This window comes from Haemaphysalis longicornis, unplaced genomic scaffold (genome assembly GCF_048455015.1).
Source record: "Haemaphysalis longicornis isolate Haplotype H1 unplaced genomic scaffold, Haemaphysalis longicornis Haplotype H1 scaffold_14, whole genome shotgun sequence".
NCBI classification, from domain to species: Eukaryota; Metazoa; Arthropoda; class Arachnida; order Ixodida; family Ixodidae; genus Haemaphysalis; species Haemaphysalis longicornis.
In genome coordinates, this window is record NW_027526245.1 from 5490084 (window position 1) to 5515067 (window position 24984).

The 24984-nt window shown below is 49.1% G+C and overlaps 1 long non-coding RNA gene across 1 annotated transcript in view; it reads right to left on the reverse strand.

Annotated features, from left to right (window-relative positions):
- LOC144164958 (uncharacterized) overlaps positions 1 to 24984 on the reverse strand; it is a 101972-nt gene that overhangs the window by 20141 nt on the left and 56847 nt on the right. The window contains exon 2 of the long non-coding RNA XR_013321271.1: positions 17979 to 18033. This is a non-coding gene — a long non-coding RNA (uncharacterized LOC144164958). The remainder of the gene's footprint in view (positions 1 to 17978; positions 18034 to 24984) is intronic.

The window sequence follows — 24984 nt, forward strand, 5'->3', positions numbered from 1 at the left end:
TCGTCTTTCGGCGCGAGTGTTTCTCGAACCGTCGATTTACATTGAGCACGAAGATTATTCTAGGCTATTCACGTTAGCTCGAAACGCTCCCTCTATCAGAAGAGATAAGACATGTGGCATAGGTAGAAAGAATGGAACACGCGCTTCCCTTAGCACACAGATAACACAGACCGGCGTACCCGGGCGGTAAAAGCAAAGCATAAATAAACAAGTCAATGTATGGTGCGCGGCAATAATTTCTAGGCAATCAGGAATGTCTTTTCCTCAAAACTATATCTGCAGGTAGGGTTATCAGAATTATATCCGTTTCGCAAATGTTTCAGTGACTTTGATCCGCATTGTCCGGGAGCTTGAAAGGCAAGAATATCTCCCGTTTCAATGTCAGGCAGAGATCGCCACATTTAAGGAACCTGGGAGGAGCAATATTCCATAAGCACAGACTACAGTTTGGAGAGGTATGCGGAAGAAAGAAAAGATACAACTCGCCACAGACATCCGGCTGAGCCAATTCAAAATTTCTTTGTGCCATGTCAAACACCCCGGCGGTAACAAGCCGTCAAGTATAAACAACGGACCCATTGTTTTTTTATGTGTAACGTTGTGCTTTCATCATAACGTAAAGTCTTCGCACTTCTGTTGGAAATAAAATAGCAGCGCCTTTCTCATGTAGACAAAACGATTGAAATTTCTTTCGTGTGTGTGTTACAAGTATCAAGTAATTTACGACGTAACGACAAATTTTGTGCGTACCGTTGGGCGTACTACAATGAACCTTCGTCATGATTATGAATTTCCAAAGTAGGAGAGGGCAATAACATTTTATGTTTTAGGCCCATACGTACATTAGCAGCCTTATGAGAGCTCCTTCATTACCAGTTCACCCTGTGTTTGCAAAAGGAAATTATACGAAAACAATTATGGCCCCGTATCTGCTCCTTTTGTTACAAATGTCGACGACAGAGGATAGGCGACTGGTGCACATAGTAAGTAAATGCCTCCCTTCTGTTTCCCGTTCACCTCTCATGCTGTTCTTATCCCGTTTCGTTCCTCCAGAGGTAATAGTTAGAGGTTTGTTAAGTCAATTTAAATTTATCGCATTCCACTGCTCCAAGTCGCGTGCCGCGATGCCTGCGCTGCCGTAATACAGAAAACTCGGGGAAATCGAGGCACCCTACCATGACGTTTATAAACCACGTTGCCCAAGTCCACGAACGTTCCAAGCGGAGCCTGCATCCTATCTAGTGGAACCTCTAATTGCTCTTACCGTATTTCTACCGTAAGCTACTCTGGACGAGGTTGAGCGCTTTCGCGTGGACGCTGAAGAACCATGCAGCGCCAGCGCGAGCAGCACTGGATTGGATTCCATTTTTTGGATTGGATTGGATTGAATGAGGTTGAATTTAAATTAGATTAGATTCAATTGGAGTACGGGTGTGTAGAGAATTGTGTCTGCACAGTCGCCTGTCTCCGCATTCCAGAGGAGTGACGTCATAGCCGCGGCAGACGCACTGGCGCTGGCGCGTGCCAAACTGTGCGCCTCACTTGCACAGAACCAAAGTCTGACGGTGCGCCGGAGCCGCTTGATAGCTTTTTCGCGTGGCTCCTGGAGAGCTGTGCTACGCATGCGCGAGGAGCAATGACTGTTCTTGACTGGACGAGACTGGATTGAATTCGTCTGGATTGGATTGGATTTGATTGAATTGGAAATCGTTTTAGCAGCAGTAAGCACGATAATCAGCCAATCCTAGACAACCAGGAAACCTAAGATTAACATGCGGAACATTAGCTCTCGCTAAGTATACCCTGGCATAGCCGAGCTAAGCCTTGCTAAGTTTTTTTACATGCTGCAAGGTAGCGCGGGCAACAGCAGGTGACGGTTTTCGCAGTTGACGCAGTATTTTATTTTGTTACCGCAAAACCCAAGCATCCGTCAGTTTTTAATGAAAGAACACTACAAATATCACTCGTTTATTGATTTTGATTCACAATTGACTGACAATCTTACACGCATTATCACGGAGTGTGCACTAGAAGTGGGGGCAGGATGGCTTGACAGGATACTGGACACTTTCCCAGCAGACGAAACATCGAATTAGGAAACACCAAGGCATGATTATCTCCACCCCAGCTGACAGAATTGAACTAGTGGACCTTTCGAAGTTAATCAATAAGCGTAAGACAACTGAAATACGTAAGTGTAATATGCCGAGGATCGAATATGCTGTAAAGAAGGTAGGCAGCCTGAAAGCAGTGAAGAAGCGTCTAGGTGTGGGGAGAAATCAGATGTGTGCACTTAAGGACAAGAAGGCAATGTCATCACCAATAGGGATAAATAGTCAAAGGAGCCGAGGAGTTCCGTAGAGATATGTACAGTAACCAGGACATCGAGGATAATGCCGAAAGAGAAAGTAGTTCAGAGGAGGTAGACATCCCTCCAGTAACAACAGAAGAAGTAAGGAAGCCTTTGAAAGAACTAAAAGGGGGCAAAGCACCTGGTGAGGATCAGATAACAGCAGACCTCTTGAAGGATGGCGGAAAAATTGTACTTTAAAAACTGGGAAACCTGTACACGCATTGCGTAATGAGCGCGAGTGTACCGGAAACTTTGAAGATCGGGAACAGCATACTAATACATAAGAAACATGGCATGAAGGACTTGAAAAATTACACGCCGATCAGCTTACTGTCAGTCGCCTACAAGGTACTTACCAAAGTATTCGCTAACAGAATTTCTGCCACCTTACATTTCAGTAACCTAAATAGCAAGCAGCGCTTTGTAAAGGCCATTCAACAATAGACCATATTCACACGATCAATGAGGTGACACAGAAGTGCGCGGAGTATACTGAAACCTTATATATAGCTTTTATAGACTACGAGAAAGCATTTGTCTCGGTTGAAACCTCAGCAGTCATTCAGGCATTACGGAAACAGGGTGTACACGAGCATTATGTAAGAATACTAGAGGATATTTACAGTTTAATACTAGAGGATATTTTCAAGAATACTACAGGATATTCACAGCTATCATCATCCTCCATAAGGAGAGCAGTAAAATACCTGTGAAAAGGGGTGTCAGGCAAGGAGACATAATCTCTCCGATGTTATTGACAGCATGTTTACAAGAAGAATTCAGAACATTGAATTAGGAACAGGTGGGAGTAAGGGTTAATGGAGGATACCTCAGTAACCTCAGATTTGCAGATGAGGTTGCCTTGTTAAGTATCTCGGGGGAGGAATTGCAAAGCATGCTTACCCCAGTGAACAAACACAGTAGAACCGTGGGCCCGAAAACTAATATGCAGAACACTAAAGTAATGATCAGAAAACCCCGGGACAGCACAGCGGATTGAGGTACGTGGCGAGGCCGTGGAAGTGGTAAGCGAATATATTGTCACGACAGGGCCAGATGGTTGCCAAACAGGAGACTAGTTTGAATTAGAATCGAGCCCACAGAAGGTAGCGAGCCAGCAGGCAAAGCGTCTTCTTCCTCTAGCCAAGTCACTGGCTCTGCCTAGTAGTCATAGCGGTTTCCGAGTAGTCGGTGCATACCCTTGCGGGGATAATTACCATTAATAGTGTCTGTTCCACAATCCCTCTCCTTCAATAAGCATCGACTCGATGCGAAAGAAAAGTGGAAACAATGAAAAGGAAGGCTCTAAACACAACACAATTGCTACTATAGTTCTGACAGTCCTTCACAGTCTCGGAGGCGTGTTTGGCACTCCTCCAGAAGTTATATTGTACCTTCAGTAGCCGGAAGTTCATCAAGTTCATTGAACGGGCATCGGCACTCACCGTGAGTGGTACAGCTTCTGGAAAATGATGATGATGATGATGACGTTTGGGCTTTATTGGCGCAAGGCCGACTATGGGCAAAGAGCGCCAAAGAAGAAGTTATTGAGTTTTGATCAGACCGTAAGTACTAAAACATGTGACTAAACGTAAAGGTGATGCAAAACAAAAGATAATGGAGATGGCTGGTGTATAGGGCCGGGGTGATTACACGTGATATGACAAGAGCTGCAGAAAGTTTACCTCAGCTAAAAACCTAAAAACACGTTGTCTAGAAAACATTGGTTCGTCGGCTAAAAAGTATGATGGGTGCAAAGGAATGTGTCGTCTGTATAATTCAGGGAAATGTTTGTGTCGTTTTGTGTCAAGTGCCTTGCATGTGATTTGTATGTGGACTATGGATAGGCCCTTTCCACACCTGCTACACGTGGGTCCCGAAGTTCCAGTGAGCAGGTGGGAGTGCGTAACATGTGTGTGGCCTATCCGCAGCCTAGCCAGGGCGACTTCAGTGTATCTGTTGTGTGAGTCAGTTATGTAGCGTCCCAGTTGTGGTTTTATTACGTGCAGTTTGTTATCTGTTTGTTGACTCCAGCGTAATTGCCATGTGTTACGAAGCTGTCGTCTGATGTGTGTCTTTAGGTCGGTGTAAGGTACTGTTGTTATGTCAACTGTGGTCATGAGAGCAGCAGCACCAGCCATTTGATCAGCAGTCTCATTGCCAGGGATCCCACAGTGACCTGGTACCCAGCTTATAGTTATTTGAAGATTTGAGGCATATGCAGTCATTAGTACCTTGAAAAGAGCATTGATCACATAGTTTTTAGATGACTTTCCGGATGACAGTGCCTGTACAACGCTTAGAGAATTTTTGTAGATGATGGACTTTGGAATTTTATGTTCGAGGATGTGGTTTGAAACGAGTAAAATGCCATAGGCTTCTGCGGTGTAAATACTGCTATGAAAATGTATTGTTTTAGTTACGGTAAAATTTGGTCCGTGCGCTGCACAAGATACAGTAAAACCAGTTTTCGACACGTCGCTGTAGAATTCTGCGCACCTGTACTTGTCCTGCAGGAACAGGAAGTGCTGCAGAATTGCATTCCTGGGTACCCTATTTTTTTCTACAAGAGTGAATGACAGGTCGCATGATATAGGATGTAGATGCCATGGTGGAATTAAATTATGGATGGGTGTCTTGTGCGTGTCTGAAAGAGGGACCGTGAGTGCAGAAGCCTCCTCCCTAACTCTGAGAGAGAAAGGTAAGGAAATAGATGGCCTGTTTAAAAAGAGTTGTAAGTTTGATGTATTGTTCATGATGGGATTAAAAGGATGGTTGGTAAGGGACACAATCTTAGATGCATATAGCAGGTGAACATACTCCCGCTGATGCCCTAGACACCACTTGTCGCACTCGACATAAAGGCTTTCGACAGGGCTAGTGCGGAAAGCGCCGCATGAGAGGCGAAGGCCAAGATGCAGCACTGAGTCGAGTATTCTCAGTGCGGTCTTTGTCGCCGACCCATACACGACACTGCCGTAGTCGAACCAAGACCCCACCAACGCTGTGTACAGGCGCAGCAGGAGTTGTTTGTCGGCCCCATAAGATTTATGTGAGATAACCTTAAGAATATTCATTGTTTTTAGGCATTTACATTTGAGCTGTTTGATATGAGGAATGAATGTAAGTTTTTCATCGAATAAAATGCCTAAAAACTTGTGCTGTCTGTTCACAGGAATTGGCACATTCGCAAGAGTGATGTCTGGGTCCGGGTGGATCCCACGCTTCCTGGAGAATACAACACAAGAGCTCTTTCCGGGATTAATTTTAAAACCATTCTTGTCTGCCCAGCCGGCAAGCTTCTTGACGCCGAGCTGGACTTGACGTTCGCAGATGGACATGTTACATGATTTAAAGGATATCTGGACGTCGTCTACATATATGGAATAAGAGATTGTGGGTGGCAATGCCCTTCCAAGAGAGTTCATCTTAACTATGAAGAACATGCAGCTCAACACTCCACCTTGCGGCACGCCATTTTCTTGCACATGTACCTTTGACAGTGCAGAACCAACTCTGACGCGAAAGGTTCTCTCCGACAAATAACTAGCAAGAGTGTTAAACATATTACCAGAAACACCGAATGACCTGAGGTCAGTAAGGATTCCATAACGCTAAGCGGTATCATAAGCCTTTTCGAGGTCGAAAAACACAGTTACGCAGTACTGTTTAAGCACGAAGGCATCCTTAATATACGATTCAAGAGCTACGAGTTGATCATTCGTGGATCGCCCCGCCCTGAAGCCTGCCTGGCAGCTCTCGAGAAGGCCGTTGTACTCCAAAAAGTACACGAGCCTCCGGTTTATCATCTTCTCGAGAAGCTTGCACAGGCAGCTGGTCAGGGCAATGGGTCGATAGCTAGCGGGAGAAGAAGGGTCCTTCCCTTCTTTCAAGAATGCTACAACTATGGCATCATCCAAGACTTTGGAATGTGCCCCGAAAGCCATATCTTGTTGAAAAGGTGAAGAAGTGTTACAAGAGTGTCTGTGTAAGTTCTGTATCATTGTATATGTAATGTTGTCTGGGCGTGGAGCTGAGGGTTTAGACGTGCTCAGAGCAACCCTCAGCTCATGAAGCGTGAACTCGGAGTTATAAGAGGTGGCTGACCTGTCATTGTCATGTAAAGGCTTCTTTTCGGCCACGAGTTTGTGTTTTATGAAGGTGTTTGTGTAGTGTGCTGAACTGGAAACGTGTTGGAAGTGTTGTGCGAGTGTGTCAGCCTGGTCTTCAAGTGTGTCCCCTGTTGTACTGACCAGAGGCAGGCTGTGTGTTTGATGTCCCTTGAGTTTCCGTATTCGTGTCCATACTTTCCATACTTTCCGTGTGTCTGTGTAGGAGTTAATTGATGTTATGAATGTACGCCAACTATCGCGTTTCGCCTCACAGCGCACACGTTTTCCGAACGCCTTGGCCCGTTTGAACAAGAGGAGGTTACTCAACGTGGGGTACCGACGAAGGATACCCCACGCATTGTTCTGGGCCTCTCGCGCCCGCCTACAGTCCTCATTCCACCACGGCATCCGCTGGTTGCGCGGGGCAACAGAGGCGTGGGGAATGGACCTTTCGGTGGCGTCGAGGATGTGCGCCGTGAGAAGTTGGGTAGCTTCTTCAACGTGTAGGTGTGTTATGGACATGTAGTGTAGTTTGGATGTCTCTGTTAATGTATTCCAGTTAGCTCTTGCTTCATTAAACCTTTTATGGGAAGATGGACGGCTCGGGCCTGTACCTATATGCATTAATGAAGTGGGGAAATGGTCACTACCATATGGGTCTGTGCCCAAACCCCATTCAAGACATGGAAAGAGAATTGCAGAACCAAAAGCCAAGTCAAGATGTGAGTATGTGTTGTGACCTGTGTTATAGTATGTAGGTTGTTTCTTGTTGAAGAGGCATGCTCCAGAGGATGTTAAAAACTTCTCAATCAGGCGACCTCGGGCATCCGTGCGAAAAGAGCCCCAAAGATAGTTGTGAGCATTAAGGTCGCCTGTAACGATGTCTGGTTCGGGCAGCTCGTCAACCAGCGCCTCGAAGTCAGAGCTCGTAAGTGCTACATCAGGAGGAATGTATATGGAGCATACCGTTATCAACCTATTAAATATTATTGTGTGGACGGCTACAGCCTCAAGGACGGTGTTCAAGGTGACAGGGTGGCATGCTAAGGATTTGCGGGCAATTATGGCCACACCGCCAGAAGAGTGTGTGCAGCCATCCCTGTCTTTCCTGTATACCAGGTAACTATTCAAAAAATTTGTGTGTTTGGAATTCAGGTGTGTTTCCTGGAGACACATTAAACTTGGCTGGTTGGCATGCAGAATCTCATGCACGTCGTCAAGATTATTCAGAAGGCCTCTGCAGTTCTATTGAACTATGTTTTCTCTTCCCATTATGAGGTGTTAGAGCTACTGGAGTGTTATTATTTATGTAGGGTCTTTCGGGGCTTGTACTCTTGGGAGGGGCTTTTTTGCCTTCTCTACTGACCTGGACGTCGCAGCCCGTTCCTTCCGTTGCGATGAAAGCCGGAAGGGCTCGACGTCCATGTCGTCATCTGAAGGCAAGGGGGTGCCCAGCGGACTGGGCCCCCTTGACGTGCTACCTTTTCGGGTGTTCTTTGCCTGCGCTGCCAGTGCCGAAGGCGTGGGGAGCACCACAGGTCGCACAGGCAGTGAGGCGGAGGAGGGGGTCGCTGCGACTGCCTCCGTCTCCATCTCCGTGCCCTTGCGTGTGCTTTGGGCCGGTGGAGAGGAAGCATTGGATGCAGCGGCATCCCCAACAGACGTTGTTGCCACCACAGCCGCTGCTGGGTGAGCGAGCGGTGCGGAGGCGGGTTGGGCTGCCATAGGCGACCCAGGGGGGGCGGGGGCTGGACAAAGTCCGACTCGCGGTACTGGGTCCCCGCCGAAACCAACCGCCGCTCCGCCCCCCGGCGAGCTGCGTCGGCGTACCTGCCCAGAGGGAAGGAGGCGAACCTCTTTCGCGCCTCTGGGAAGGTGATGTTTTCGGTTATCTTAAGGTTAATGATTTTTTTTTCAAGATGAAACTTTTCACAAGCGCGAGAGTATGCTGCGTGTGGTCCCTGGCAATTCGGGCAGGTGAAGTTGGTTGCAGTGCAGTTGTCGGACAGATGATCGTGATGGGCGCATTTGGAACATGTTGTTCTGCCTCGACAGGAGTTGGTACCATGCCCGAACCTCTGGCACTTGAAACAGCGCCTCGGGTTCGGGATGTATGGCCGGACAGAACAACGGATGAAACCTGCGTTGACATGCTCGGGCAGTGTGCAACGGTCGAAAGTCAGGATCAGATGTTTGGTGGCTATTTCTTTGTTCTCTCTCCTGATGACGATGCGCCTTACTGCTGTCACGCCTTGTTCTTTTAGGCCTTCGAGCAGATCAGTCTCTGTCTCGGTTAGGAGGTCTGCCTCAGAGATCACACCTTGACAACTGTTGAGGCTGCGGTGGGGTGTGACCCTGATCTCCAGATCTGCCATGCGGGCTTGTTTCAGGAGGATTGTGGATTGCTGCTGGGTTTTAACTTCAACTAGCACTTCACCAGTTCTGAGCTTTTTGGCGTCATATGTTTTGCCCATGATACCTTCAAGGTATTTAGAAACAAGAAATACAGATTGAGAGGAAACCGGCTTCGATTTGTCCACACATTCAATGATCAAAAAACGAGGGTAGTTATCTGGCTTTGGGAGCGAGATAGAGGGCAAAGAAGGAAAAGATACTTCGGTGCGGCCCCTTTTAGGGGGCCGATCACGTCTGGGGGGGGGTTTGATTTATCCATATGGCATAGGAAAAAGCAGGGAGACGGGGGCACTGTCTTCTTTGACCTTACCCTGGTAGCCAAAAAGGTCCCGGAGCTCCCTGCCTGGTGAACAGACAGGGAGCCCATCCGCCGGAGCTTGACCTGGGCTCCGACGGCCACCGTTCGTGGTTTCTAACCCTCCACCTATAAACACATCGCCACGGTTGGATCCAGGTTATGTTTTGGGGCTCGGGGTCCGCGGTATCGCCAGTACCGTCACCAAGATTGCTCAAGGTGCCCCGTGCGGGGAGCTTCTGGAAAAGCCCTCTGTCGAGATTGAACAGTTCCTTCGGGAACTACCTGGTACGTCACCTCACTGAGTTGACGCACCACTTTGTAGAGGCCGAAATAGCGGCGCAACAGTTTTTCGGATCTCTGTCGAAGGCGGACAGGGCTTCACACCAAAACCGGCGGGCGTACATTTGTTGTTAGTTCCGTAATCTATATCGCGCGAGGTGGCGAACTGCTTCGGTACGCCTAGTGAATTCTTGGGCCCCTGAAGTGGGTGCTTCAGTTCCACTGGGAAGAAGCATCGAATCAAGCATTGTGGTGACCTCCCGACCATGAACGAGACGAAAAGGAGTAAAGCCGGTTGTTTCCTGTGGAGCCGTGTTGTACGCGAATACAACGTAGAGTAGTACCTCATCCCAGTTCTTGTGGTCATCGTTAACTTACATGGAAATCATATCAGCGATGGTCTTATTGAGCCACTCGGTCAGGCCTTTGATTTGCGGATGGTATGCAGTTTTGCGGCGATGGTCGGTGCCCGTAAGTTTCATTATTCTTCAGTAAGCGCTGATGTAAAGGCAGTTCCTCGGTTGGTAATGACAACTGCTGGGGCACCATGGCAGAGCAGGATACTGTGGAGGAAAACTATAGCAATTTCCGCTGATTTTCCTCGTGATATTGCCTTTGCTTCGCAGTACCTTGTAAGATAGTCGGTAGCGACCACAATCCACTTGTTCCCAGCTGACGACAAAGGAAATGGGCCTAGTAAATCAATGCCAATTATGTTGAAATGGCAGGTTCGGGGGATCGATAGACTGTAAGAAGCCAGCTTGCCTAGTGGATGGAGATTTCCGGCGCTGGCGATCCCGGCACGTTGTGACGTAGCGTTTGATTGTCCCGGCTAACTTTGGCCAGTAGTACCTCTCGCGGATGCGCGCCATTGTGCGACCGAAGCCCAAGCGCCCCGACGAAGGCTCGTCGTGCCAAGCGTGTAGAACGTCGCCGCGCACGCACGTCGGTACTACCAAAAGGTATTCAGACACTGTAGGCTGAAACCCTTTTTTAAAGAGCACGCCGTCCCGGAGAACGAAAGATGAAAGTGAGCGCCTAAAAAGTCGTGGGATAAGCGCGCTACGTCCCTCGATGTAGTCATGAGTGGCTGGAGCTCCGAGTCATCTCTCTGTTCCTGGGCAAGATCTGTTGCAGCTTCCAAGGCTCCGAGGAACGCATTGTCCTCTTCCGAGTCGCCAGGATTACGCTCAAGGGGAGCTCGCGACAAGCAGTCGGCGTCGGTGTGCCGCTTTCCGGATTTATACAGGATGGTGACATCGAACTCCTGAATCTTGAGGCTCCACCGCGCAAGGCGTCCCGACGGGTCCTTGAGACTTGCCAGACAGCACAAGCAGTGATGGTCCCTTACGACGTGAAATGGCCGTCCATACAAGTAGTTTCTGAATTTTGTAATCGCCCATATTACCACCAAGTACTCCTTTTCTGTCGTCGAGTAGTTTCTCTCTGCCCGTGACAGAGCGCGACTTGCGTAGGTAATCACTCGCTCAACTCCCTCTTGCCACTGTACTAAAACGGTGCCGAGACCAATGTTGCTTGCATCGGCGTGCAGCTCAGTCTTGGCGTCTTCGTCAAAAATGACTAAGTATAGGGGTCGTTTGTTAGCGCCTCTTGAGCTCCTCGAAAGCTATGCACTGTTCCTCTCCCCAAAGGAAAGGTACGTCGTTCCTTGTGAATCGGGTTAGGGGCTCCGCCGTTTTTGAAAAGTCGGTAACAAATCGTCGATAATAAGCAAAAAGACCCAGGAATCCGCGAATGGCACGTTTGGCAGTTGGCGTTGGGAACGAGCTTACCGCAGACGTCTTCTCGTGGTCTGAGCTCACGCCCTCAGAGCTCACCACATGTCCATAAAATTTCAGTGTTTCGAAGGCGAAGTGGCACTTTTCTGGCTTGAGGGAGAGACCGGCTGCATGGATCGCATAAAATACTGCGCGGAGGCGTTCGAGATGTTCATCAAAATTAGCCGAAAAGATGAGTTCATCATCCGAGTAAACGAGACAGGAGTGCCATTTGAGATCCGAGTGAACGCTGTCCATCATTCGCTGGATTGTAGCATATGCAGAGCAAAGTCAGAATGGCAGCACTTTAAACTCGAACAATCCATCTGGGGTAATGAAGGCAGTCGTTTCACCGTCTCGTTATTAACTTCAATCTGCCAGTATCAGCTACGCAGGTCGACGGAAGAAAAATATCTGGCATGGCGGAGTCTATCGAGGGATTCATCGATACGTGGCAATGAATATACATCCTTTTTCGTAATTTTGATTAGTCTTCGGTAGCCGACGCAGAAGCGGAGGGTACCGTCTTTCTTAGCAACGAGAACGACAGGTGATGCCCACGGACTTTTACACGGCTGTATCACGTCATCCCGCAGCATCTCCTTGACTTGGCGTTGAATGGCCTCTCGTTTTTTTGATGAAACCCTGAACGGTTGTTGCCGAACAGGTCTCTCTCCGTCTCCAGTTATAATGCGGTGTTTAACTTGGCCAGTGTGCTTTACCTTGGTCGAGGAAGCAAAGCAGTCACTGAACGAGCTGATGAGAGCCTGGAGTAGGTGCTTTTGCCTTGGGTTAGACTAGATCTATTTTCAACAAGACTGGTAGGCTCACCAGTCGCTGTCACTGTAGAAATGTTCACGGCTTCTTGTCGATCTTGAGCCAATGTATTTTTGTACGCAGCTATTTCATCGATGCCCACTATTTCTGCGAGATAGGCCATAGCTGTGTCCTGGTTAAGATGCTGAGGTGCGGCACTGAAATTCGTTAGGAGAATGTCCGTGCGATAGTTCCGGATTGCAACCACTCCCCGAGCCACGCTGATCTATCGTTCCAACAGAAGGGGCACGTTAGCTTGGGCTATTCCGCACGTAGAGTCACTGCCGCACTTGACGAAAACAAACACACATGCTCGGGAGGGGTGGGGGCAGCGTCACGTGACCATCGCAAAGGCGTAATGCCCTACAACGCGGCTCGGCTTCGGTTTTGACAGCTCCGTTGGTAGAGAACATGACCAGGAGCTCCCGCAGGTCGATTATGGCCCCATACTCATAAAGAAAGTCTAGTCCGAGGATGAGTGGCTTTGAACACTCTCGCAGGACAAGGAAGCAGGCCGAGAAATAGCGTCTCGTATCTTAATTCTGGCCGTGCGAACTCCAAGCGTTGTAAAGAGGTGGCCGCCAGCCGAGCGAATCGCGGGGCCGCTCCATGGTGTTGCCACCTTTCTTAACCGGCCAGCAAGCTGGCTGCTCATTACAGAAAAGTCCGCTCCTGTGTCCACCAGAGCCGTCAAAGGGTAGTCATCGGCTGAAATCAGAATTTCGGCGGATACCACGCCAGCGTTTTTATGGTGCGTTTCTGGGCAAGGCGTCAAGTCGTCGCGGGTTCGGGGTGTGGTCGTGGCGGTGGTGAGGCCGGGCGTCGGGTTCAGCTTCGCGTCGTCGAGCCGGTGGAGGATGTTGCGAAGTGTGAGCGGCGGAAGCCCTACCCCCGGAAGACGCCTTCCGAGCGTCCGTGTCCACGGACGCTCGTCCGTGTGCATTCTTTCTGTCCCTTGTGTTTTTGCAGCGCTACATTTGTTCACTATGCATTCTCAACTAGTCCAGTCTACAGCTTTACTCAGTTTTGCCGGCGGGGGCTACGGGACCTTCCACCAGCCTCGGCGGTTGTCGTAGTCGAGAGTGGGTGTCGAGGGGACACGAAGCGTTGCGGCCAAGGCGATCTGGACTGGCGTTGCTGCTGCGGCGGAGGGAGGAGATGGCAGGATAGGTACTCCTGAATTTCACGAGGTCGTTCGGCGTAGCGGGGTCGAGGGGCATTAGGGGAAAACCCTCGCATGCCCATCCTGCGGTAGGGGCAGTAGCGCGGGCCGTGGCCCGCTTCCCCGCAATGATAACAGAGGGGTCTGTTGTCCGGAGTGCGCCATATCACCACTTTTAAGTGCGAATGCACTTCTTAAGCGAGCCTGAATCGTCCGCCGCCGTAGTCCGCATAGCAACAGCCGCGGGTGTGCGCGCTCCTCGTCTTCCTTAGCAACGGGGGGAGATGGGCGCGCGCTGCCTGGCCGCTGACATGGCACATACCCACGTGGGGGATTGGCCAGGAATCGGGCGTGAGAAGGGCTAATGCACCCGCTTAAAGGAGTACTGACACGAAATTTCAAAGCTGAGATCCGCTCTAGCAATCAAGTACAACAACACAAATAGGTGTCTGTGAATAAGTGCATCTTTCTTTCTTTTAGTTGTGTGTGTTTGTGTAATCTCTCTTTCGCAAACATTACAGAACCGCGCAAATTCAACTCGTGCATTCGCACTTTCACATTCTTCCCCTCGGGGAAATGCGGGGAATTTTTTCTAGCAGACTGGTCTGGATGAATCCCCGTAGCGCTGCTGGTGAACCGCTGCTGGCTAGGCGCAGCTGGAGACTGATAATGGTGAGGCCATAGAGAGAAGGTCTGCGAAGAGCGTCTGCGTACGCCATGACATGGGCTTCAAGCACGTCGTAAGTTGTAGCATGGGGTGCAGGCACGTCGTAAGTTGTAGCATAGGTGCTCTGCGTTGGCGGTGTGGGCTGCAATGCCTGCCGTATCTCCTCGCCTGCCGTATGCCACGCTTGGCTGACGACCAACAAGGTTGGCTTTCTGGAGCTCACGTTCCTCGCGAACAATGGCTGTTATAAGCTGTCGCAGAGAAAAGACGTCCGTGTTCTCCGGCGCTAGAGCATGACAGCTTGATGTATGGGGATGAGATTGACGGCCGTACTGCATCCCACGTTGCTGCAGCGCGCGTTCCATTGCTTCTGCTTCTTTAAGGAAGTCCGCAACGCTACCCTCTGGGTTCAGAACAAGGCCTGTGAACAGCTGCTCCTTTACTCCTCTCATTAAATGACGCACCTTTTTCTCCTCGGGCATGTCGGGGTTGGCCCGTCTAAACAGTCGGCACATGTCTTCTACAAACATGGCCACAGTCTCGTTTGGACCCTGGAAACGGGTCTGAAGGGCGATCTCAGCCAGCTCCTTTCGTTCGCGGCTGCGGTATGTGGCCAAGAGCTGTCGCCGAAATTCTAGCCAAGTGTCCATGGTGGCTTCATGGTTTTTCAAACGAAGTCTGAGCGGAATTCTCCAGAGAGCAATAAACCATCCTGAGTTTTCGACGGTCATCCCATTCATTGAATGAGGCCACCCGTTCAAAGCTCTCAAGCCAATCGTCGACGTCCTCAAAGCTATCCCCGTGAAAAGCTTTCGGAGTGCGAGGCGTATGCAGGACAAGCGGTTGAGCCATTCCTGCAATCTGGCTAGTTTGGCTTGCGGTAGAAGTCATGGATGACCTCATGGCTGACCTGACAGATGTGACGAGACGCCCAAACTCCGGTTCCAAGCCTTGCCGGCGTCGGCTCGCCTTGTGAACTGGTGTTGTGTCCACTGCGCTGGGGCTTGAAGTAGCCGGGTCTTCGGCAACGAAGTACATGGGTTGGATACCCCGCACCTTCACCAAACTGTCACGAGAGGGCCAGATGGTTGCGAAACAGGAGACTAGTTTTAATTAGTATCGAGCCCACAGAAGGTAGCGAGCAAGCAGGCAAAGCATCTTCTTCCTTTAGCCAAGTCACCGGCTGCGCCTAGTGGTCATGGCGGTTTTCGAGTAGTTGGTGCATACCCTTGCGGGGATAATTACCGTTCATAGTGTCTGTGGCAATATGTACTTAGGCCAAGTTGTGACCCCAGATCTGAACCATGAGGCAGAGATAATTAGAAGGATAAGAATGGGGTGGAGTGCATTCGGCAGCATTCTCCGATAATGAATGGCAGCCTACCATTGTCCCTGAAGAAGAGACTGTATGACAGCTGCATCTTACCGGTACTACCCTACGGCGCAGAAACTTGGAGACTCACTTAGAGTGTTCAACTTTTGCTGAAGACGACTCAGCACGCAATGGAACGGAAAATGATAGGTGTAACATTAAGGAATAAGAAAAGAGCAGAGTGGGTCAGGGAACAAACGCGTGTTAAGTGCATATTATAGAAATTAAGAAGAAGAATTCGACGTGGGCAGGGCATGTAAGGCGAAGGCCAACCAACCAACGAAGACAAGATAACCGCTGGTCATTACGGGTAACAGAGTGGATCCCTAGAGAAGGCAAGCATGCCGGAGGGCAGGATAAAGTTAGATGGGCCGATGAGATCAAGAAGTTTGCGGCGATAAATTTGTCGCAGTTAGCGCAGGACCAGGGTTATTAAAGAATAATAGGAGGGTCCTTTGGCCTGCAGTGGCCGTGGATGGGCTGGTGATGATGATGATTGATTTTCTGCCTGATATTTGCGTAATGTCTTGTTCGTGTTCACAGATGTTGACAAGTATGAACCTTAACACCCGACTTTTAGATGCGACTGCATCTCATTCACTCGCCTTGTCCATGCAGCGTCGTCGGCGTTGTCGTCCGCCCCTCCCCCATTCTCCTCGCCGCGCGAGCTGCGCTCTCCGCCGCCCACACTCTCTCCTCTCCGATGCCCCTCTCTCGCGAGGGGCATTGGATTGGATTCGAATGGATTAGCTTGACTTGGCTTGGATTGGATTTGGATTGGATTGGATTAAATGGGATTGTGTTGGATTATGTTGCATCATAGCCGCGGCAGACGCACTGGCGCCGGCACATGTGCAGTACTCTCTCTTCCGCGGTCTCCTCTCCTTCGGGCGCGCTGCGCATATAACCGGTGTGCCACTATACAGCGGCTTTTCGGTCGACGGTTGCTCTCCGCTTGCGCTTGAACCCCCCTCAGCGTAGGCGTAATTTTTGCATTTCAATTTGTCTATGGGTATATAAGACGATTGCTCAGTTTGTTCGACTTTTGCCAAGTGGCTGAATCGAGACACAGAAAGACAGAGAGACAGACAGATCAAAATTTCTGCGTTTAACTAGCACAAGGTAGGCTATCGTCTTTAAAAAAGTGTCGATTAGCAGGATGAACGGAAGTAACCCCAAACAGACCTTGCTCAATGACTGGTGAAACGGTTTCAATATTGCATGAATTTGAACGTCCCCTGGATTCCTTATAAAAGAACAGTGGGGGAAAATGCGCGTGCAGAAAGGTGGCGTAGAAGATATTGTACCGTGAAAGCGGCACCGAAAAAAATGAAGGAAGCTCACACTATTGCATTAGACTTGAATGTTGCGAAGCTGTACACAAAAGTAGTGTTTTTCTTCTTCTTTCCCTCACGGCGTTGTTCAGGCCTCGGCGGACTACCAAGGACCACAGCTGGATATACGTCTTCTTCTGTCGCACACGAATATGTGCCGCACGTGGCCTTGTGTCCTTCCTTCCTGGTGCGCTCTTATGTTGCCTCACGGCGGCTTCTGGCCTTCCTCCCCCATGAGGAAGAGAGGAGTTGCTTTATTGGAAAAAGAAAAGAAAGTTGGTTCAGCCAATAACTGCCTCTCGGGTTGAGGGCACCTTAATCAAGACTGAGTCTAGAAGGAGGATAGACAGAAAAGAGGCAGGGAAAGAAAAAAATAAAGAAAGAGAGAATAAGATGATGGTTGACAAGCCGCGCAGCATGGACAGCACTGGCGGCATTATAGTTGGTCCGAGATTCCCGTGCCCTTTAAAAAGTCTAGCAGGGCACGGAATGATTATTTCGGGATTTGATGTGTGATGCTCCGGGAAGAACAGGTTTGATAAGGTGCATCGAGGCAGTCCCAGTTTAGTATATGATACTCTCAGCGCTCATCGAGCTTGCGAATGTTGTGGAGACTCGCACAGTGCATGCGCGAGTGTCTCTATTGCAGGATAGTGAGGGGCTGGCGGGTTAACTAACTATGCCAAGCCTGTGACTTCTTTACGCGCAGCGGTGACAGCCGATTCACAGCCAAAGAAGAAGAGCATGGTCAGCTCGGGTCGGTCGTCTCAAAGGAAGGGCGTGTGGTGGCTTGCCGGATGCAACTCGGGAGTCAGTGTTTATGGCTTGGAGGATCCTTCGGAGGAGGTTCCTTCGGAGGAGGTTCTGCGGGACAACCGCCTGCCAGATTGCCTCACTCATCGAAGTGGGTGAATGATGCGCTTCTTTTGCCAGGAGATCAGCCTCGTCATTTCCCTTGATACGTAATGTCCCGCGCACGTCTCCTTTCTTTCCTCGCCTACCTCTCCCTTGGCGATAATCTCTCCCCGTTATCGGGCTGTTGTTCCGTGCCCGGGGCATGCGGCTGGGTTTGCGGTTTGACCTCTAGTGCTCAAAGGCAAAGCTGGTCACTCCGCGATGGCTGCCCGAAGTAGCGCAGTGGAGTATGCGCTACAAAATAGCGTCTTTGGACATCACTTACAGCTAAGCAGTTGCAAGAGCAGGCCAACTTTATTTTTTTTTAATTTTTTGTAAATGGCTCCTGTAGCCTGCCGAAGGATTGGGGTTACGCAGCTTGCCGGTAGGTTGAATTAGGGGAATGTTTATCGGTTTAAACACTTGATGTAACGCACTTCGTAAATCCAGAATAAGCGTACGTATTAGCATGAACAAAAAAGATTAGCAAGCACTTACGCTTCCCTGACAGGTAACATGACTTGTCGTACCACCAGTAGCAGCAATTGCTGACCTGCAGATGACAAAATAGAGGTTTTTAACACAAGCATCATTATATGTAAGGTGACTGATGAGAAGCATCAGAAAGTTTCTGTTAAAAGAGAACATTTATTTCTACATATTCTTGAAGAAAACCAGCACGAACTCAGAGGAAGACGAAGGAAGTGTACCACAAGGACAGCCGCTGGTTTCACAACTAAATTTTAATATCAGGAAGGGTGAATATAAATACTGAACACAAACAATAAAGTAATAAAAGACAATGCTCGTGGGCGAAAGAATTCTGCAAAAGTCATGTTGATACCACAAGTAGATGTACGCATGTTACAATCAAGGCGCGCGCAGATACGCAATCTCTTTAAGATGAAGACACATGCTTGTTTTGCTTACACACTTATCACCTCCTTCTGCAATGTGGAATGCATCCATGAGTTCGCGGGTTGTTTGATTACGGTGCCTAAATAAAATGTTAGTGGCACGAAAATTAGGTTTGAATGGGCCTCTCCTGGGGTACGTCACGCAGCGGCCGTGACGTCACGGAAAGCGCACGTGATGGGTGTGGCCGGAAGGGTGGTTGGCAAAACATTCGGACCGGCGCGCGGGGCGTATGCAGTGAGGCTTCATTAGACGCGCGCAAAAGTGGAATTTTTGTTTACGTGTTGGCTTTTCTGATGCCGGTGGGCTGCTGTGCTCTCGGCTACGCAAATCTTGCGAGCGAAATCAGCGGCATAAGACTTTTCGGAATCCCCAAAGAGGTAAATTCGGCGTGTATTGTAGATGCGCGCAATGTGCCGAAGAGACTGGCAGCTAGCCAAAGCAGCGACATGGTCTGCTCTTACTCATAGCAACATTTCCCATTCTCGAACTTCTGCTGCCCGTGTGTACGAGATTTCGGCGCACGTTAAAGATCCCCAGATGGTCAAAATTAATCCAGAGCCCTCCCCTACGGTGCGCCTCATCGCCTGCGTTGCGTCGGCGCGTTAAAGCCCTATAATCAATCAATCAATGAATCGAACTTCTGCTCTTCTCCAAAGCGCAGTCATACCGTCTACATTGGCAGTCCGCGCTGATTCGTGCCATGAAATGATGCTGTTTATCAACCATCTGCTATCATGCAGCACCAGCAGAAATTTGGTCAAGTGAAATAGTGGTGGGGGTAAGGGGCACACGGAAATTTTCTTGCTGCGAAATATTGTCATGTTTAGAGGAGGTAGAACACTGTATTAAAAATACAATGAGTGCCTAACCTGCTTAGGCGACACGAAATAAATGTTTCGACGAGGGATCGCAATAGCCGCCTGCCGCCAGATCGACAACGACAAGTTTGGTTTTGGGGGGATCTGTTCAAGACGAACGAAATTCATTGCTTGTAAGTGCAACAAATTTTTACCTTGACCAATTATATTCTGCCTTGAGGATGCGGCAAAACAGAGATGCTTATCGTGCTCACATGTAGCATTGTGCCTTCGGCGCGAGATGGGCCGCTCACGCGACTCGAAAAAACTCGAAAAATGTGTTGCACTAAGCGAACAGACTCAGTGAATGTATTCTTTTGTTGCGGTTTCCCGACGCTTTCGTATTCAGCGGGCGTACAAGGACACTAACTTTAACTATCATGAAATAATGACTACCGAAAATTATTTCAGTGCACTGTCGCAAGCTATGCGCACTAACCATATGTGGCTGCTATGTTACTCACACAATGACGATGAACCGTTTCGTGATTTCACTTGGGAAAAAGGTAACAAAACAATCGGTCAATCACGTAGAGAAGGACATCATCGCAATATTTCTATTGGAATAATATTTGGCTGTTTCTCTTCATATTTTTGTTTCGTTGCTGCTTATTTTACTTTTTAATCATTTCATGCTTTACCTTTCCTTTTTCCCCTCGACATGAGATCGTGTGTACGCCACTGTCTCCGGGCGACGCCAAAAGACCAAGAACAGGGAGCGTATACGTACGCTGCCTGAGGCACCGCGCTTAGCGTAAGCAGACCTCGAAATCAACAATGAATTAGCTTTCCTTGGCATGTGTCCGAACACAAAGAATCTTAAAAAAAACATTCTTGGAATGCGTCGCAACAGCACCAACCTTCAGAATGACTCGTTTAGGATGTCGCGCACAGATTATCCGAAAGCGTCGCCCTTCAGTTGACCGTACGGTAAACGAAACTGTTAAGGAGGTTGTAGATGCGGAAAGCTACATGGAGGTGCGACGGGCACAGCTAGGGTAGCTAGACCCCCACCTGCAATGTGGGCGGCCAGTGACGGCCTGAACCAACGGCACATCGTTCCTTTCGCGCGCCGCGCTGCCAGGCCGGGCCGTCGGAACAGGCGCGTTCTGCCAACCGCCACCGCACTTCGCCGCCGCGAGCAGGCGCCACCCGTCGCGCACGTGCGCTTCGTGACGTCACGTTGTTTACATACAGGGTGAGGTCCATTGGCTGCACTCAGCGAAATGCCAAGAAAGATGGGATGAAACAGGGCCTTTCAATGACAATTCATGTTCTCTCAAACAAACGTTGATAGAGCGGCCAGTTTGCCCAACATAGGTTCGGCCAGAAGGCAAAGGAATGCTGTACATCACCCCCGTTTCGCATGCGACATATCGGTTCTTGTGTTTGACACCACAACCAACTTCTTTCTTCTCACTTCCCTGCTCAATCTTTCTGTCAAGCCTGCCACATACAGAATGCAACTCGTTTCGGGACGTGATAGCCACCTGCACTCCATAGCGATGGCCCACTTTTCTTAGGCGGTGGGTGATTTTCCTGTCACTAACCACCACAAGATCCCGATGAAGATAGCGTGTTCTTCGGAGTCGTTACGGAGAGCGACCTAGCCGCCCAGCAGCGTGCCGACCCCGACTTGCGCGTCATGATCGACTAGCTCGAAGGGCGCAACGTCGCCCTGCCTAGGGCGTTCAAGCGTAACTTACCAGAATTCAGCCTGAAAAACTCCGTCCTCGTGAAGAAGAATTTCAGCCCCGGAACGAGAACGCATTATCTACTTGCCATCCCCGCAGACCTTCGTGACCAAATTTTGGAAGCGTGCCACGACTACCCGTCTTTCGGACATTTCGCCACAGCTCGCACAATTGCAAAAATTAAGGCGAAGTACTTCTGGCCCCACCTTACATCGGACGTCACCCACTACGTTCGGAGTTGCCGTGACTGCCAGCGACGAAAAACGCCGCCGACAAGACCTGCCGGACTTCCGCAACCGATCGCCGTCCAATCGAGGCCCTTTCAACAGATTGGAATGGACCTTCTAGGCCCGTTCCCTACGTCACGATCAGAGAACAAGTGGATTGTCGTAGCGAATGACTACATGACGCGCTACGCGGAGACCGTCGCTCTTCCGAGGGGGACTTCACAAGAAGTCGCCAAGTTCTTTAAAAATCACGTTGTGCTGCGACATGGAGCCCCTGAATTCCTAATCACGGACTGCCGAACTGCGTTCACTGCGGAACTTATGCAAGGAATCTTACGCTACAGCAACACGGATATCCGAAGAACCACGGCGTACCACCTCAAAACGAACAGACTAACAAAACGTCTGAACAAGACGATTGCGTATATGCTGTCCATGTACGTCGACGTTGAGCATAAGACTTGGGACGAAGTCCTTCCGTGTGTCACGTTTGCATACAATACAGCGACGCAGGAGACTACGGAGATGACACCGGTCGACCTTGTCTACATAAGACGGCCGACTACGATGCTCGGCGCCATGCTTCCGCACGTACAAGACGACGACCTCAACGCCGACGTCCAAAGATACCTTCAACGTGCGGAGGAGGCTCGCTTGCTCGCTGGAGTTCGTATAACGGAGCAGCCGCTGGTGGATGCCGGACGCTATAATCTTCGACGCCGACACGCCGAGTACTACCCTGGGGATCGTGTGTGACTTTGGACTCCTCCCGTCCGAAGACACGAACTCAGTGAGAAGCTTCTGCGACGGTATTCCGGACCCTGCCAGATTCTACGACATGTCGACCAACTCACCTACGGGGTGATCCCCGATGGTAATTCCGTAACATCACGAGTATGTACGCGGCCCGAAGTGATCCACGTGCTTCGCTTAAAACCTTACTATGCAAGATGATGGACTCTTTTATTGTTTGTTCGCATTGTGTTTTGTTTCAGCATCAGGTCGATGCACTCTTAGAGGCAGGGGGTGATGCCGCGAACCATGTATGCGTTTGTTTGTTTATTTATTGTTTGTTTTTACTGCCCGGCCACGCCCTGGCACTGTTATCTTTGTCAAGCGAAGTGCGTCTTGCATTCTTTATTTTTATGCTGAACGGGCTATCTCATTCAAATAAGCTGACTGTTTCGTCCTAATATAACTGCCCCAAAATAATCTTCTCTGATCTGCAATGTTCTTGATGTAAATCGACGGTTCCAGAAACACACGCGCCTAAAGATAAAAGCCTGAAGAGCAGACGCCACGGCATTCGGATCGTAGACGCTCGGTCGCACACGTCACTTTGTTGACTGCTGCTTCGCTGCCTGTGTATTCTTTGAGTTGTTAGGGAAGCACACGTTCGCTCCAATAAACGTGTTTTCTTTCAATACAACTGCGTCGTCGCTGGATTCGTGACATTATAAATTATTCCGCGCTGCCGTAATCGTTTGCTACTTTGCTACCTTCAGCTCTTGCAGTGCATGCAAACAATTCCAGCAGCCCCGCCGGATCAGTTAAGAGGACTTCTTCAAACCGAAATATTGTGGAGAAAATAACTTCTAGTGCACTAAAGCACAGGTGAAGGCACCGGCTTGGAAGAGTAAATAGACAGAGGAAAGGCCTTCATTGTACTTTCTGGTCGATATTTTTTCTTCTGCCATTTACGTTATTTTTATTCCTTTTTTACAGCATAGATATGCCGTCCACATTATTTTTTCCTTTTTTACAATGTTGGCGGCTAACTTTGCATACATTTCTGATGACTCAAACCAGAGCGCGTAAACCACAAAGTCAACACCACGAATTTGAATTCACATACGAGGAGCTCTATACGGAGGGAGTTGTATGCAAACGTATGTTATGTTTTATGTTTGCTTGTTCGCATGCTTTCTTTCTTCTTGACAGCTGCCACTCAAGCACGCATCTACCGGCGGAGAAATCTCTTCCGCGATGCACGTGAGAGAAAATTCGAAACTATTCACTATTTGGATTCCTACTTCCTTCTTCTCGTTTTCACAAAGAAGCCGGGTAGATTCTCCACACTTCGAAGGCCGCCGCGTCGAAACTGTTCCAATAAATGAGGTGTGTAACGACTGTCCGCCAAACAAGCAAGGACCTTATTTGCACCCCGACCAGGCACGTCTTTGATGCCATCTGCCAACATTGAAATACATTAAAGCAGTTCTCAGTAGTTTCGGCTATAATACTCTTGTCTTGCGCATTATTGATTTTAATTATTTTTGATTCTCATTATTGATTAATATTTTAGAAAGATTGGGCTTGAGAGTCTGGAACAAGGCCCAACCAAACATCGAACAGCGCACGTGCATTGATATTATACGCTATTATGTCTGCAGTCGCGATTATGCTGAGCAGTGTGTATCATAGCCACATGAATATCATTTTAGCCATCGTATCTACATGTCAATGTGTTTACAGCTACGCGCATCGTACACATTCCAATGGCGGAATTCCGGTGAATGTTTTGATAGAAATGCCAAACATATAAATATCCCAGACTATCTTGAATCTATTTTGTTTGCAGAAATAAAGAACGTAATGCTTTTTGCACGATGATGCGCGCTGACGAGCCAGTAGTTCTGAAAAAAAATGCTATTTTGCTTTGTAATTTGGTGTTTTTGTTTCACACCCGGCCGCCGTCCAACAACTCCATTCCTTTTGAAAGCTAAGGCGTTGCGCTGCTGAGCACGAGGTCGCGGGTTCGATTCGCGGCTGCGGCTGCTGCTTTTCTGATGGAGGCGCAAAGCAAAATGCCCGTGTGTGCGAGATTTCGGCGCCCGTTAAAGATCCCCAGGTGGTCAAAATTAATCCGGAGCCCTCCACTACGGCGCGCCTCATCGCCTGCGTTGCGTCGGCGCGTAAAACCCTACAATCAATCAATCAATCAATCAATTTTTTTTTGAAAAGCACAATGCTTGCCCAGTCAGTCGATATACGTATGGTCCCGTGTGGCTGAAGTTCACGTTGTACTTAGCCCTAGTCATTCTTTACCCTGCAATGCAAACATGCCACTGGCGCAGTTTTTAGCGGCTGCAAGCGCGACAATGAGCAATAAATTTATTTGCTTTTATTGCAGGTGATCTGCAAAAATGTTTCAGGATTCACTGCGGGCAATTAGTAAGACCCGTGTGCACTTACTTCAACGCAGGAAACTATGCGTTAAAGCATTCTGCGAACATTTTAGGGCATGTATGAGGGCAACCTGCTACAAGACATACAAACGTTCGGAAAGGCTTTGAGGCACTTGTTGCCACTGGTTTTTAGATGGGTTGTATTGACTTACTTTTATTGGCACCTGATATAAAGGACTATCTTCAATATCGGAAACCTTCCTTCAAAAAGTGAAGGGTAAGCCTACGACAAATGCACATCAAAGAACTCACAAGCGGCCTCAAGTGGTTCGGTATCTTAAATAGGCTTCGCACGACTTCAAAAAGGTTCCGGCGAAGTACGGTGTACCTGTCGTCTTTTCAGCCCCAAGTAAGCTCGGCTAGCTTTGGTCTCGCATTGCTAGCAATAGCAAGAATAGGGCGTGTGAAAACGACCTGAGAAACCGTTGGTTGATTGCGTGGTGGGAGTGCCCTCGAAAACGTAGTGAAAGGTTCCTTGACAGTCAAGAGTGCAGTTGTCGAGCCACCACCATGGCCGAGTTGAGGTGATTTCCTCCCCAGGAGGTCCGTGGACTTGCATTTTTCAGGCCGAAATAGTAAACGTGGACCCACGAAAGGTATTACACAGTATTCTTGGAGAC